Here is a 15,728-nt window from a genome sequence, read left to right on the forward strand (position 1 = left end):
CTGGCAAAAGATTATCCTCTGATGTCTAATAACTCAAGCCACAGAAATCACATCAGTCTAAGAATAAACAGCGTATCAGTAAGAAACATCAACAGTTTCAGTTAGCAGCAGTAACAAATCCATTCAGCCCTTGTTCTTTGCTCTGCCTTATCTGAGTCATTACACCCCATTTTCAAACACTTTCTGGAAATAGAGATGTTGAATGAAAATAGATGCCAGGATTTCCCTCCTGGCCAGGGCTTTAAGAAGTATCACAACAATTTTGATGAAGTGGCAAGCACTGAAATACAAGAATGGATTTCTCTTCCTTTGTAAGGAAATTGATTTTTGCCAGAAACAACATGCTGCAACCAAGCGTCTGTTCCTGTTAGACTTCAAGTCCTTCCAGGAGGAGTCCTTCAGCAAATTGGCTCATTTAGACACAACAGCCAGGAGCATGGAGAGAAAAAAAAAAAAGGGTTTTGTTCAAGGAAAGCCTCTGTATTGTAAACAGGATAAAAGGGGATGGAGAGAGTCACTTATCAATGTCTAATGTGTCCCCAGGTCATTCCTGTGTAGCACCTACTGGAGAAAAAGGATTTCATCTTCACTGCTCTCTTAGCAACCCCAAGCCAACTGTGGGGATTTTCTCTATCAAACAATCTACAGACATCATGTGCATTCAAACTCCCATCGGTGCATTCCCCATTGCTCTCCTCTGGCTTGTAGTTTAAAGCCTTACAGCACCAAAGGGAAAGCTGGATCCTTGTAGGGTCTTCTTTGTTCTGCCTACACCTGCCCGCTTTCCCCTCACAGCTATGGGACTTCGTTCTCCCTCCGAAAAAACAGACCCTGATGCTCTATTTAAAACCAGACCCTAATAATGTGTCTCTCCCTATTTCTCTAGGCATGATCCCAACAGGCAGAGAAACTCTTTCCCCCTCCTCTCTCCCTCCCTCCCTCCTTTTTTCGGGCACACAAAGTATTCCCCAGCTCTTTGCATGCTTTCTTGATTCTAATAACTCTGGCTTTAAAAACAAAGGAGTGCCGAACCTGAGGGCATGCCGCAGAGGCAAGACATTTAGATGAATGCTTGATGGAGACTCCTCACTTAGTCCAGCTGCAGGCCATGGGGCTGCGTGTCCCAGCTCTGACAGACTCCCTTTACACAAGCCAGACCTCACAGCACGCCTCTCAGCATTTTGAGGCTGTGGAAGTGGAGGAAAAAGGGAAGGGGAGACATGACAAGAATGTGGAAGACTCATCTATCACATTTTTTGGACTGGTGGGTGAGGTGCTGGACCCAGGTCTTCCTGGGCAGTAAGCTTTTTAAAGACACATTGCACCTTCCTTCTCACCTTCCCAAATGTAGAACGTTTCTGCACTACTATCATGTTTTGGTCAGTTTTGAGACTGATCTCTAGTCAGAAGAGTCACAAATGCTTGGACCATCATTCCCTTCTTAATAAATGTACAAGGTAAAAGGATACAGCAAGGGTGGGAAAGGTCAGGCCAATGGAAATATAAGTCTCTACCACTTCACAAACTCCCTCCCTTCCAGAAAAATGATAGGAATAGGAATACAAGAGAAACAAAATCACCCAGTGGAGAAATACACTGCAGCATCCCCAAGCCTTAAGGATCTTTGAGGCACAATGGCTGGAGGTTTGGAGAATATCCTGGGCATATTTGCCTCATGCTTTTATTACTCCCTGAGTGACAGCTGCAGATGACTGCTGGAGATGAAATGCTGACCTCGATGAGTTTTTGGCACATGCACTACATTGGGTGTGGTTGGTACCTCCGTGCCTCCACTGCAGTATAATGTGTTATATTATCATAATAATGCTTAAATCTGACAATGTTCTCCATGCAGGACTGAGTGCCTTTGCCCTGCAAATCATGTCTCAGTTTGACCTTATCAATGACATTCAGAAATCAGGAACAGAAGAGGCTCCTCCAACAAAGCCAAGGAAGCAGAAGGGGCAAGAAATGACATTGCCTTCCCCAGTCTATGAACAGGTGAAATTACAATATCCCTGAAGGGATAGCACCTTGCTTCCATTTGCCCAGCATCAGGGCAACTTGTCAGGAGCCTCAGCTGCCTTCTACTGAGGTGGCATCCCCACTTAATCCCAAATCCAATGTCAATCTCCGTCTTAAAAACTCTGGCTTTGAAAATCTGAATTTATTTGCTTGACAGCCCTCTGATACATGAATGTATCAGGACACATTCTGTTTTGGCAGTAATGTAGCCCTAAAATGTATGCATAATTTAACACTTACATAGGAAAATCTTAAAATATCTGGGCAAACCCATGTGCTATTATCCTGATTTTTCCAGGGTCAGTTCCCTGACAGTCAGTCTCTCTGAAAGGTGTCAGGTTAAGAATTCCATCAGAATGAGACAAAATCATCATCTGCTTTGGGAAATAGTAGGCACAGCTCTTTTATGTGCTACTCATTTCCACTGAATGAACACCCATTTGCTAGGTCGGATTTTGGCAAACCAATGCAGATAGCTGGACTTCATGAGTTTCATAGGTCAATTCTGAGCTGTTTTTCCAAGTCAAATCCTGATGCCAACCGGCCTCACACTCACATTTTGTCTATATGGGGGATCTTAAAATTAAAACAAAACAAAACAAACCCAAACAGGTAAAAATCATTTTAATCCATGTTTCATCAACTGATTAATCCAGGCGTACAGAGATGGATGTGCTGGGCTACCTCTGCCTGCTTCTCACATGCTGGACTGCCTGCTCCAGGGGCTGTGCTATGTTTGTTGTTAAGACAGCCTGACACAAAGAGGCCCCAGGAGCTGCATGCATCCACAGGATAGATGTCTTCTTCTGTCAATCCAGCTGGAGTCCCCCAAGAGGGAAAACTGGATTGTCTGTATGGGTGAGGAGAGGGTGGGGAGAGTCCTCTGAAGAATGTCATAGAGGAATGTTTCTAAAACCTTCTCCAGTAATCTGAGCAAAACCTTGCCAAGTCTTTTGCCATTAATGGAGGCCAGGAGAAAGTCTGAGGACTGAATGCAGACTGAAAAGGTGCAATTTGCCATTCAGTCCAGCCTGGTAGCTCCTGTGCCAGAAAGCCAGAGCAGCCAGCTTACTTGGGCATTGCTCAAAATGAGTGTACTTATAACAGTGTGGTGCTTTTCAGGCCATTTTCCATTGCCCAAGTAGTACTGGTGCTCTACTCAGAGAGGTCTGAGGAGTTTCTTATAGTCCAGTAAACTATGGACTGTATTGGCATTCAGGAATGTATAGCATAGGCTCCAAGACAGGGATCCCCCCTCAGGCGGGTTTCCTTTTACCAAGTCTGTACTCTTCACCCAACACTCTCAGCAACATAGAAAATCCATCCCTAACACTGAATTTTCTGATGCTTTTACAAACTTTTCTTCTTGAGAATTGAATTTTGCCATTTTCTCGCAAGATGGGTTTGGTACCTGTAAGAAACATAAATCACGTTTCTTTGGGGCTGGAAAATATCTGAAAAGGGCTGGAAAAGCAGATTATATCTCATTAGCTTGTATATTCTTCAGGAGCAAGGCACACATCACAGGCTGAGAAGCACCGTTTGCATCAGTTTGGTTCATGCTCCTCAGAGGCAGTAGTGGACCAGGCACTGATGCAGGCAGCTGGACCTGCTTCCCCTTGGAAGTCAGGTCATCCCACTGGTATGGTGGCATTTACCCACTTGCCAGCATGTCTGCAGGGAGAGGGAAGGTGCCCCAGCAGGAGCTGTTAGACTGCCTGTCACATCACTGTGTTGGAGATCTTATCTCCAGTGATTAGCTTGGTCCTGCTGTACTGCTCTGTTCACTATCCTCAGCTTGCTGTCAATTTGCTGCTTCTATTTCACATTCAAAGAAGGGCTTGTTTTTCCTAAAGCTTATCTGCTTTTTTCGGACCAGACTGGATGGTCTCATTGCAAAAAAATCTACCTCCAGCAGCCAACCTTGCACCTCTATGTTATAATTCAGTCTTCCAGGTTCAGCTGCATTTGCCCACATTGCACTGGCAGCAGGATTTTATTTGCCCCAGTACAAAATTACATCTACCAGTCCTTCCTGTTTTAATGAAATGGGTTTACTTTATTGCTCCTTCAAGTTTTCCAGCACTCTTGAGGTAACCCAAGCATCACTAGGTGCAGCATGGTGCAGCAGCTGGGGCTATGAGCAGTGGCACAAGAGCTCCAGGATTTGTTATGCTCAAGTGATTTTGGATTGCCCACATTGGGAGGAATCCATAATCACTTTAGTCCCTGGTTAACCAATGTCTCATGAGTCTAAGCAGGGTGCTCACCTCTCTGGTCATGCTGCCCGACAGCTTATTATCCTTGTGGATCTGAATTTCCAAAGACACAGTTTTAACTGGATGATTTGATGAATCATAAAATTATCTAATATTATAAAATTATATACTATAATTATAGAATATCATAAATCTGTGTTGATAACAGGCACTCACAGCTTATCTCTACCTGTCCAGCCACATATCTTTCTGCATCACTTCCCTGCAGTTTCCAAACCAGGTGAGTTCTTTGTTCACAGCAAGTGATGCAAAATCAGCCCATACTGATGGCATAAGACTTTGGTGCATTTCCATCTGCCAAGACTTTTCTTCTCCCCAGTGTCCATAACACAAACTGCTTGGGAGAACCACTCTTTCTTCCCCAAACCTGCTTCACTTTTCTGCTACAGCTGTTGTAAAACAGCCTAGCTCCCCTGGGGGCCCCACACTGCCTATTGACAAGGCTCACTGAAGCTCAGCAGGAGACCACCATGGCAATACAACTGGCTTGGCATCAGGAGGTCACGTTTGCCTGCAGAACTACTAGGTATGTCTTCCCTCAAGATGGTCATGAGTGTAGCCAATAACAGCATGCCTTCTCTCCATTACCCTTTTGGGAAGTGGGGATGCTCTTCTCGTCATGTTGCCCCAGAGTGGGAAGATGCTTGCTGGAGCTAGAATGTGGTCAGCAGCATCCTTACCTGGGTGACACAGCCACCTTCTCCTGCCTCTCAGCAAGGTCTCAGCCCTGTGGGTGCTACTGTATATAAGAGTTGGAGGGAGAAACAGAGTAAGTACAAGTGCAAGAGAAATCCTTTGAGAAGGGAAGCCAGGACCATGAGCTCTGCAAGCAAGTAGAGACCGGTGGTGGACTTGGAGACTGAGGGGCTCAGTGCAGGTCCTCAGCTCTTCCTCAGCTGCTGACAGTTCCTGCATGCTCCCAGTGAAAGATGGGATGGGCTTAGTTTTGGACCACTGGGTAAGGCCCGTCTATACTGGGTGGGAATAACTCAGCAAAAGGAGGGAGATGATAACTGTTCAAGTCAGCCACAACATAGGAACACAGAGCACATTTCTGCAGCATGGGAGCCTATTCCTGGCTGTAGTCTTGCTGTCAGTGTCCATGTATGGTCTTGTACAGCAACACTTCACCTTCTTTTATCATTATACTACCCACAGATATCAAAGTGCTATCAGTTTCTTTGTGGGAGAATTAGAGGAAGAAGGAGACCCAAGTTGTGTAATGGTAGACTTCAGGAAAGACTAGAGCACAACTCCTTTTCCCTGCTTCTCTGACCACTGGTATCCCCTCCTCTCATTACTAAGGTGCGGAGTATACCTGCAGCCGTGAACTGGGTTGTTTTGCCCAGTTGCAGACTGGGGAGAAGCAGCACTGTGGCTCCTCCCAGAGACCTCAAGGAGCGGCAGTGCCTCGGGGCACTCAGTAAATGAATAGAAACACGGAGTCAGAACTGATTAGGGAGCTCAGGTTTTGGCTCAGACTCTCTAGGGCCTCCAAGGCATTGCAGAGGCTCAGAACCTCATTACTTCTATAAAGTGAATTCAGTAATTAGCTCAGGTCAAAAGTTTACAGCTTGGAGACTGCAGCTGGGGAGATGGTTCCTCCTGGACGTTAGAAACCAAACTGCAGAAAGCAGCAGAAGTTGGCTTAGAGGCAAAATACTTAATCAAAGATCCTTTTGATGGGACTGTCTTGCTGTATATTCTTACTGGACAGTGAGTGTTGCAATGATGTCCCCTCAGAAGGAAATACATCGCACTGAAGAAGTAGACAAGACATTGCTATAAATACTTGTAAACAGAGGAATTGCTTCACTGGTGGGTCCTGGTCTAGCAAAGCCAAAATCCTACCATGACCAGAACAAGGTTTTACAAATGAGGCTGCAAGTATCTGTTCCAGTCTGTATCCCTCCCCTGTTGCTTCCAAACAGTCTAGCTGAAAAGCAGCCGAGATCTTAAGCAGTAATTCATTCCGGGGCATAGCGTTGCCATCAGTTTAAGTAGCCGACCTCTACTTAAATGTTTCTATGCTCCTGGTTTCAAAGATAACCCAAAGCAGCAATTTTACATCCTTGATTCGCCCTAATTAAGTGGCTGAAATGATTTTATTTTCCAATTTCATGTAATATCCCCCTGTAACATGTTATGAGACAGGAAAGCCCAGTATCATTTGCTGTTTCATCATTTTAGTTGTGGTTCTAACTATTTACCTGACTCACAGACAGTTAATTTACCTTATAATGATCAGACCTCTGGGTCCCATCCCACTCTGAGAGGCCTCTGCAATTCTGCTGCATCCTATGGGATGCAAAGTATGCTGAGCTCTGATATGGCACTGAAGGGTTTTCCGTCCAACCCTTTACCTGGGATTATTCATCCTGCCCGTTTCAAGACCACATTGCAGAGAGTGTGCTACACTGCCCAACATTACACCCTGCCTCCTTTCCCGTTGCCTGATTATGCCAGAAAGTGGGACATGAAGGAGGGGAGGGAGGGGCTGAAGGATTAAACAAGACAGACCAGAAAGCCTTGAATTTTTCCCCTAATACTCAGCCATTTAATGACTAGTTTGATGATAAGCATGAAATTAAATAGACAAAGAAAATTCTCTCATGTCTAAGTCGTCAGTGGATAATTAGGCTTTGATGGGACATTCTAGATACTTTCTACTTGTTTGCTGAGTGGGATTTAATGCTGTGGCTGTCTTGGTTGTCCCTGCAGTTGAACTCTGCTGATCTCTCCTGGCCAGACCTTGGATAGATGCTAGTGCTGGCTGATGCCTCCTTTATTCAAGGTGCGAGTCCTCTGGAAGAACCTTCCTCCACAGGGAAAAGCTTTCTGTTCCCCTCAGTTTCCATTGCCCATGTTTGTCCTCTTTTAAACTCTTATACTTCACTTCATCCAGAGCAGTATCAACATAAAGCTGAACAAAGAACTTGGTGTGCAAGTCTTCTCCCCTTATAAGGGTAAAACCAGTAGCAGCAGTGTGAGGAGGACTCCTTCAGCAGCTTTGAAACTCAAATGCATCGTTTCTGTACCTACTTATTGATGTAAGTTCTTTATTTTAAGTCAAAAACTTTTGAAAGCCAGGAAAAAATAAACCAGCTCAAAGACTCAGACCCAAACCCACTCCTCAAGGGTCTGAGGAATATCTAGATAAGAAAATCATTGCACACAAGGTAGAGTGTGAATTCACAGTATCCTGGTCCTTCCCAAGGTAGGCATAATTTGAGCACTGGGAAATGCCGGGAAGAATCTCCCTTTTTTCACATGTAAGCACTCCTAAAGATGTATTACACTTTATTTTAAGGCAAATGCCAGCTCATTATGCCAACGCTTACAACCACAATGACCAAATGCAAGCTAGCTCCAAAGTAGAAGCCATGAAATCCCAGGTGATACAAGTCTGCTGCAAAGTAAGGCACATCAGCTGTTTGCTAGAAGCATCTCTAAAACCTTGAGGTAGGAAAGAGATGGTTAAATGAGGGAGAACAAGAAAACGGGACAGATGAAAGGAAGGGAAAGACTTAAAAAAATCATATTTGTGAAGCAAAAGTAGACACAGGATTTAAAACAATGCAAAGCTGAGTGCAGAGTGCAAAAGAGAGGAGAGGTGAATCTGTGGCTGCTGGCTTTTTCACACACTTTGGACTTGGAGAAAAAGAGGAGAATTGCCTGGCTCTGGCACACAGCATCGATAGCCAAGTGTCATCTGAGAGCCTAGAAAGCACAAGCTTTGTTAAAGTCACTGTCCCTAAACCAGCATGTCTACAGGTTTGGAAAAGAAGTTCTCATAATTCCATTTAAAATGTTCCCAAAATGAGAAACCTGATTAACCCCACTGAAAAATGAGGCTGTCAGCTTGCCCTGAGACTCCACAGTTTTTACTTTGATGACAATACATGATGGGAAAAATTCCAAATCCTTGAAAACACCCTGAGAAGGAAAGAAATCCGTTTCCTCCTAAGCTCTGATCTCAGAGATGTTTTGCTGTTTATTTTTGGAGGGAGAAGACCAGCAAACTTGACAGTGCCCATAAGGAATGTCCAGCTGCCAGCAGGCTGTTCACGGCTTTCAGGCTTTCGGAGGAGTGATGGGAGGTGGGGAGGGAGAATCCACCTGAGGAATGCTGCTGGGGTGTTTAGGAAGGCTGAGCTGTGTTTGACAGTGTAATAGACCCCCAGAGAAGCACCAAGTCTTATGCATAGCCCGCAGCTATTCAAGAACTCAAAGCTCAAACATCCACAGCGAAAGGTTAGCTTTTAATGGATGGTAAATGTTTGGAGAGACCTTTGACCAGCTTTAATACGGCAGCTGACCGGTCAGAAAGTCCCTAATGAATGACCTCGCATTAGGCTCTGCTGCTCACTTTAGTGAACAATAACTGTCAAACCTTGCTGCTTAACCCCCAGTGAGCTCTGCTGCCTGTCGAGTGGTAACTGAGCAGGTAACAAGAGATTTAGGCCTGGATTTGGATTACACTCGTTCTGTAAAACCATCAAAGCAGTCCAGAGTACCATTGCTAAGTTGGAGAAGGTGCAAAAATACCTTTGGATGCCTCCAAAAATGCTTTTTTTTTCTTCCTTATTTTTCAAAGGACTCATATCTGTTTCAGCCATGGGCATTGTTGGTAGCTTTATCTGCTCTGGCAAGGAGAAGAGCCACAAAGTGTCTAGGACTTGGATTCTGTCTTGGTCTTTCTGAAGAAGTCATGAATGGAGACGTTTTGCTTTCCGTGTTTTTAGCATATACCACTGAGCTCAAATGCACCTGAGAATCTCACACTTGAGAATGTTCAGCATAGACACGTGTGCAGATTTCCTGAAAATATTCACAATATTCCCTGCAGAAATTTGCAAAAGCATTTGTTGGTTTTTTTTTCAAACTGGAAACTTCTGGAGCCCCCAAGTAAAATATTACTCAGAGTAGCTGTATTTCAGTGCCTTCTTCACTGCTCTTCCATTTCAGACATTGCAGTTCTTCCCTCTTTAAAGATTTAAGAGACTTTCAGCTTACCCAAAATCATTCTGATAGCTCGGGGCCAAGCCATTGCTAGAAAGTGAGTTTTCATTCTTATTGCCATGCACTGTCCAGATGGAACAATGATGTCTCCATTTATAATGCCCATGGCTGGCCTGGCTTAAGGACTGAGAGGACAGCAGTGTCCATGGCTTTCTGTCCAGTATCTTCTACTATGAATTTCAAGAAAAGGTATTCTACAGAAAGGGATGTGTTCATGGCTCATTAGGGATAAGCGAGTAGGAAAGAATACATCATATTCCGTGATGATGCATCATGGAGATGCTGGATGTCCAAGGTGGAAAGAAACACTTAAGGCCCTGAGCTCCATATGGAGGGTGTATGATGCATGGAGACACTGACTTGAGTTTGAAGAGAGCAAGAAGGGACTGATGAAAAGGCCTACAGACAAGCTGCGAGGGGTCCAACAAAACGCTACTTCTTTTTTCATACTGATGGTGTATCTGACATGAAATATGCTGGCACAGAGTTACCCAATCAGCCCAATTGGAACAAATCTAAGCTGGCACAAAAAGTTTATTCCAGATCAACATGTTGAGTCATGAGGCTGTCGTGAGGCAGAGCTAGAGCACTTAAAGCCCCCAAGTTAGATTTAGCATATCACTGAACTGCAGTTTTAAATCACAACTTCCCCATGTACTCTTTCCTTTTGGTAAAAAACAAGCATCAAAGGACCCTCTTAGGAGCTTCTCCTCCTATTCCTTCCATCTCATTTTTCGATTCGAAGAAGTACATTGTAGTCTAATTTTACCTCCCTTCTCTCAGTTTCTTCCCTTTGGCTGATGCCTTCAGATACTGTTCCAGTGCCAGTGAATATGCAAATACCATTTTGTTTTCTTGCCTTGGGACAATGAAGTCTTTGAAATGTAGATGTGGGATCTTCAATTTGTCTTGCTGTCTAAGAACCTACTTTCTCTTTGACTCTTAATTTTTGTTACAATCCAATAGGACTTCTCTGTCTTTCACTTTCATTGCCAACTTGCCATTCATTCTTATTTAGACAAAGTGGAATATATTTCATCTGATCCCTGCTTTTGTTTGCTGAACTACATCATAAATTATATATTTTTAAAATCCATTCTCATTCAATGCCTTAGCAACAAAACAGCTATTCCATAGAATCATAGAATCATAGCATGGTTTGTGTTGGAAGGGACCTTAAAGCTCCTCCAGTTCCAATCCCCTGCCACGGGCAGGGATACCTTCCACTAGAGCAGGTTGCTCCAAGCCCCTGTGTCCAACCTGGCCTTGAACACTGCCAGGGATGGGGCAGCCACAGCTTCTCTGGGCACCCTGTGCCAGCGCCTCAGCACCCTCACAGGGAAGAACTTCTGCCTCAGAGCTCATCTCAATCTCCCCTCTGGCAGGTTAAAGCCATTTCCCCTTGGCCTGTCCCTACAGGCCCTTGTCCAAAGCCCCTCTCCAGGTTTCCTGGAGCCCCTTTAGGCCCTGGAGCTGCTCTAAGGTCTCCCCTTCAGGAGCCTTCTCTTCTCCAGGCTGCCCCAGCCCAGCTCTCTCAGCCTGGCTCCAGAGCAGAGCTGCTCCAGCCCTCGCAGCATCTCTGTGGCCTCCTCTGGCCTCGCTCCAACAGCTCCATGACCCTCTTGTGTTGTTGCCCCAGAGCTGGACACAGGACTGCATAGGGGGTCTCACCAGAGAGGGAGAGTCCGTTCCCTTGACCTGCTGCTCATGGTCTGGGAATGCAGCCCAGGATACGGGTGGTTTCTGGGCTCAAGCGCACACTGCCAGGGCATAGGGAGCTTCTCATTGATGAACACCCCAAGTCCTTCTCCTCCAGGCTGCTCATAGTCCATTCTCTGCCCAGCAGACACACACAGCAGGGGCATTTCTGCTGATAACTTACAGTGAGCTAGTGGAAAGTACCAAGATAATTTGTGGTTTGACTCTCGGATTTCAACCCCACTTCCGAGTTCCTGTCCTGACTTGGCTCATGGTTTCAGTCCCCATCGTCTGCCTAGGACCCCAGAGAGTCAGAATTGAACCTTTCTTCTTTGCTCTAGCATTGCCTGTTGCCTGATTAGCTACCCCATGCTATCCTGCTTTGTAGGCAATCCACTCCTCACTAATGCTGTACTCAGGGTTGTGCATGACCAGACACCTCAAATTATGTGTTGCAGTTTGGTCACCACTACTTGAATCCCTCTCATGAGTCTTACCAGAAGTTTACAAAAGGACCCAGGAGCAGATTTCTAGCACAAGTCAGGACTGGGGAAACAAAGGCTACATCAGGAAACAGAAAACAAAATCTCACATGTAGAAGGTCCTTAAAATTAAAATCCAATAACATTATTTTCAAAGACCATTTAGAGAAAGTTCTTTTGAGGCCCTGTTAGTTTGTTATCTTTTAATTTCATGATAGGTTTGTTCATTGTTGTTCCAAGTTCTCCACAATTTAAGAATGCTTGGAACACATTTCTTAAAAGAGAAGGAAGTGTTCTGTATTTCGCGGTGATATTACAAAACCTCTTAAATATAATTTCGAGAATAGAAACAGCCTTGTTAAAAGAATGAACTGCCAGAGCAGTGAAGGGTGAAATGCAATAGGAAACTGACTTGATAAAAGGATAATTCCAGTAAATGAATAACACTTCCCTTGTATCACATAAAATACATAATGCTCAGTTTATAAGAATAGTGACTGCAGTGCATGTTCTTCCAGCAATGGCAAACCTGGGTGGGAGCCTGTGGAGAGGAAGCTTTACAACCAGTCTAGCTGAGGAGCATGAAGCCCCATGGTAAAAGCAAGCCTAGATGATCAGCACAGCTAAAAAGTGTTTTAGTGGCATTGATGCCATTGAAAACATTATCCACAATCAGCAAGAGGAGCATGGAGGTGAGTGTCCAGGGCCTGAGACTGCATGGAATGGGATTCATCTCCATCCTGGAGCTGGAAAGTGAGATGTCAAGTGTAAGCCAGTCACCTCAGGCTCTGCTCATTCTTAGTGAAAAAAAGAAGCCTCAGTGCAATTCATCTGGCCCTTCTTAGCATTCATCCTTTAAGGGCTTGATTCTTCCACTGCTTATAAAGGGAGCACAGAGTAACTAGTTGAGGTTGGGACATTGAATTATTAGTTGAGGAAGCTCTGACAGCCCTCACCATGTCAAGACACCTGAGGAAGGATCGTTGACTAAATGGCAAGTCTTGAAAATGACTATCCTTGAAGTGGACAGTCTTAATACTTGCCAGGAGGAATGGGGAGTCCCAGCTTTCCCTCATGGCTGTAACTCTGGCTTAGCGCATTACTCTGCATTAATCTCTTCCTCTGCTTATCTTTGGTGAATTACACAATGATGGCTGTGAATTTGAGGCTCAGTGAGAAGCTGTGGATCTGGGGAACACAAGGGCAGAGGCTGCAGGATGACACAGCTCCAGACAGCATTGCTAAGTGCCAGACATACCATTTTCCTGCCTCTCAAGATTTTCAGTCATCCTCAAAAGGCACAGCTACTGGGGATGTCTCATAGGTACCCAAGCCAGATATGAATGCAGTCCCATGACCACAGGAGCCAGAATAGACATGTTAACACTAGATACTAAGACACAACATGCTGATTAGTCCTGCAAAGGAGGAAGGTCTGTGCCTAAATTATCTCCAAGACTGACACTGATATATATTCAGAGCTATGGGATGACCCCCCATGCCTCTAAGCACACCTGAAATGGAAGGTGTTTTCCTAATCCCGTGAAAATATTATTTCAGTAGGGATGGGAGTTGCAATGTACTGATTTTAGAGGTTGGAAGCATTAGGAGTGAGTATGTCAGGCAAGGCAATCGTTTGGTCCTCCCACCTTAGAAGAGATGTCAAGATCCTCCAGTAAATCTATGTGGCATGATGCCGACAAGTGACAGACGCTCATCTGAGAACAGCCAACACTCAGGCCACACTGTGGTTGCACTTCTGCTGAAAGGGGTGAACAAGGAAGAGGAAGGCTTTGTCCTGCAGGTTCTCTGAAGACACGGGGTTCTTTTTCAGCATGGCCAACCTCTTTGAAACTCTTCTTCTAGCTGCTCTGTTGGTGGCAGAAACAGCTGGAGCCCTTCTGAGGTCAGATAGTGGAATTTTAGCTAGAGGCATTTTTTTGTCTCAACAGACATGCCGCTGGTTTGTTCGGCTGAAAGATCTAAAGTAGGGGCCGCTGCAGCAGAAATCCACTTGCTTGGGCCAACTACTGCCCACCCACCCTGGAATTACTCCAACACACTCACTAGACCCCCCACCTCTTGTTTAATCTTTAATGCACCTCCAATTGCCCTAGGCTGGACACCGCAGCAGGGCAGGTGAGATAGGAGTGATGATTAGCTCCCTGACCCTGCGTGCTATGTTGGGCATTGGGAAATGTGTGTCTAACGGCTGACCCTCCATCGATCCCGACTGTGTCCTCCAGGCAGAAGGAATCATTAGCAGCAGCTTACAATGAAGGGGCATGCAATGCCTCATTCTGCTGGGTGTAGGCACATGAAAAAGCCACAGGCACAGCAGACCTGTCCTACCTGTTCTTGCTCCCCCAACTCTCAATTTGGCTATTCTTAGATATCTAGTGTAATAACGAATGGGGGAGGGATGAACAAGTGTACCCTGTTCATAGCTCCTTTGGTGCTTGCCTAGATCCTTTTCTTCCTGTGATACCCATCCTGTGCCATCAGAAACCAGCTCTTGCACTAAGAAGACAGCTCTCCTATCTACAACGTGTCTACAACCCCTGACGTCTGCCCTGGTGGTAACACAAAACCCCGGAAATTCCAGTTGCAAATCTGGAGACAACTGCATTTCACTGCTTACCCACCTCTAACATCTATGGTCAATTTTGATGAAAGACACTTCTAGATTGGAAATGAACACAGGGAGGAAAAAGGATCAGGAGATCTGGCCCCTGCCATAGAGGAACTTCTCCAAAGCTGGAACAACCCAAGATCTAAGGTCAAGCATCCTCATATATGACAAAAGGTGGGGTTGCCGACAACAGTGATGGAACTCAGACCAGAAAAGGCGATAGACAACAGCAAATGAAACAGATTTTATGGCCAACACATGAAATAAGGGAACTTCTCTCTGATTAATAAATAAAAGGAGCATTTGGGGACAATGAAAGAAGTGATTGAGAACCTAACTGTGGAGAAGAAAGGAGAAAGAAAATCAAGAGATAAGAGAGCTTAGAAGAGAACTGGATAGCTCCATTGCTATCATGTCCCATAGGCTAGACATCGACAGTGCAAAGGCTTCCTAGAGGCTAGAATAAAGATAAATTCCCCAATGTGAAATAATTTCTGTAAGAGAAAACAACCGGTTAAGCAATACTGGAAATGTGTTTTGTCCAGATTCTATCCAGGGTCCATCTGGTGGGCATTGCTTTGTGTAGAAATGAAGGAAAATAGACTTTTTTTTACCCAATTGAAAATATCATTCCAGATACCAGTGCAAGACCCTGCAGTACCAAGCAACCAAGCAAGGTCTTCCCCCATATTAAAAGACAAGGTAAAAACTCATTTCAAATTAGTTCATATTTTGGGTTTTCTTTAGGAAAACTGTTGCTTTATCAAACTGTGAGTGGCCCATCTGGATTGTCCTCTGATAAACCAGTGTTTTAGCCAAATCCCACTTCTTCAATTACATGTTCCGTAAAAATCCTTTGCTTAGGATCCTACAGCCAATCACGTCTTTTTTTTTCTCTCCCTTTTTATTCCAAGGCACTTTTCAAGGCATGCAGAGCAGTTTGATGACAACTGAATGAGGGTGTGATATAACCACCCAGATTTAACACGATTTAGGATGAGCAGCACAGCTCCGTGTCTTCCTGTATACGGATAATGCAGACGAGGATGTGAGAAGAAGAAAGCAAGGCAGGAGTTCAGCTGTATCTGAAAGAAGGTTAAGGGAATGACACGTAATTGTCCATGTTATCCACAGCACCATGCTGTCCACCAGCACAAGAATTTTCTTTTGTTCCCCATCTCCTTTCCCAGGTGATATGATTACTTTATCCTCCTTTATTTGACTGTCTCTTCCAACTGTGGATTCAATAAGACCCAAGGAATCCTATAAAAACTTCTGCAAGAATTTGTAGCAGCACATTCCTTTTCCATCATCATCTGCACTTTGAGCAAAGCTCTTCTCTTATATATCTCTTCTGACAGAATATGAAACCACAAGTATTTTAAGCTGAGACAAAGAAAGTGGAGGGCTGTAATCCAAACTGACAGCAACATTATTAATCGGGGAAGAAGAGGCTGAGCAGAGCAGATATTGTTCAGAGTTCTAAGAGATGGCAACGTGTTGGAAGGGGGCTGCCAGGTAGTTCTGGGCACCGTGGATGGGTTGCAGAGCCTCTGGCCTAGAGGAAAACACATCAGTCCCCACACTGCA

This window comes from Strigops habroptila, chromosome 19 (genome assembly GCF_004027225.2).
Source record: "Strigops habroptila isolate Jane chromosome 19, bStrHab1.2.pri, whole genome shotgun sequence".
Lineage (NCBI taxonomy): Eukaryota > Metazoa > Chordata > Aves > Psittaciformes > Psittacidae > Strigops > Strigops habroptila.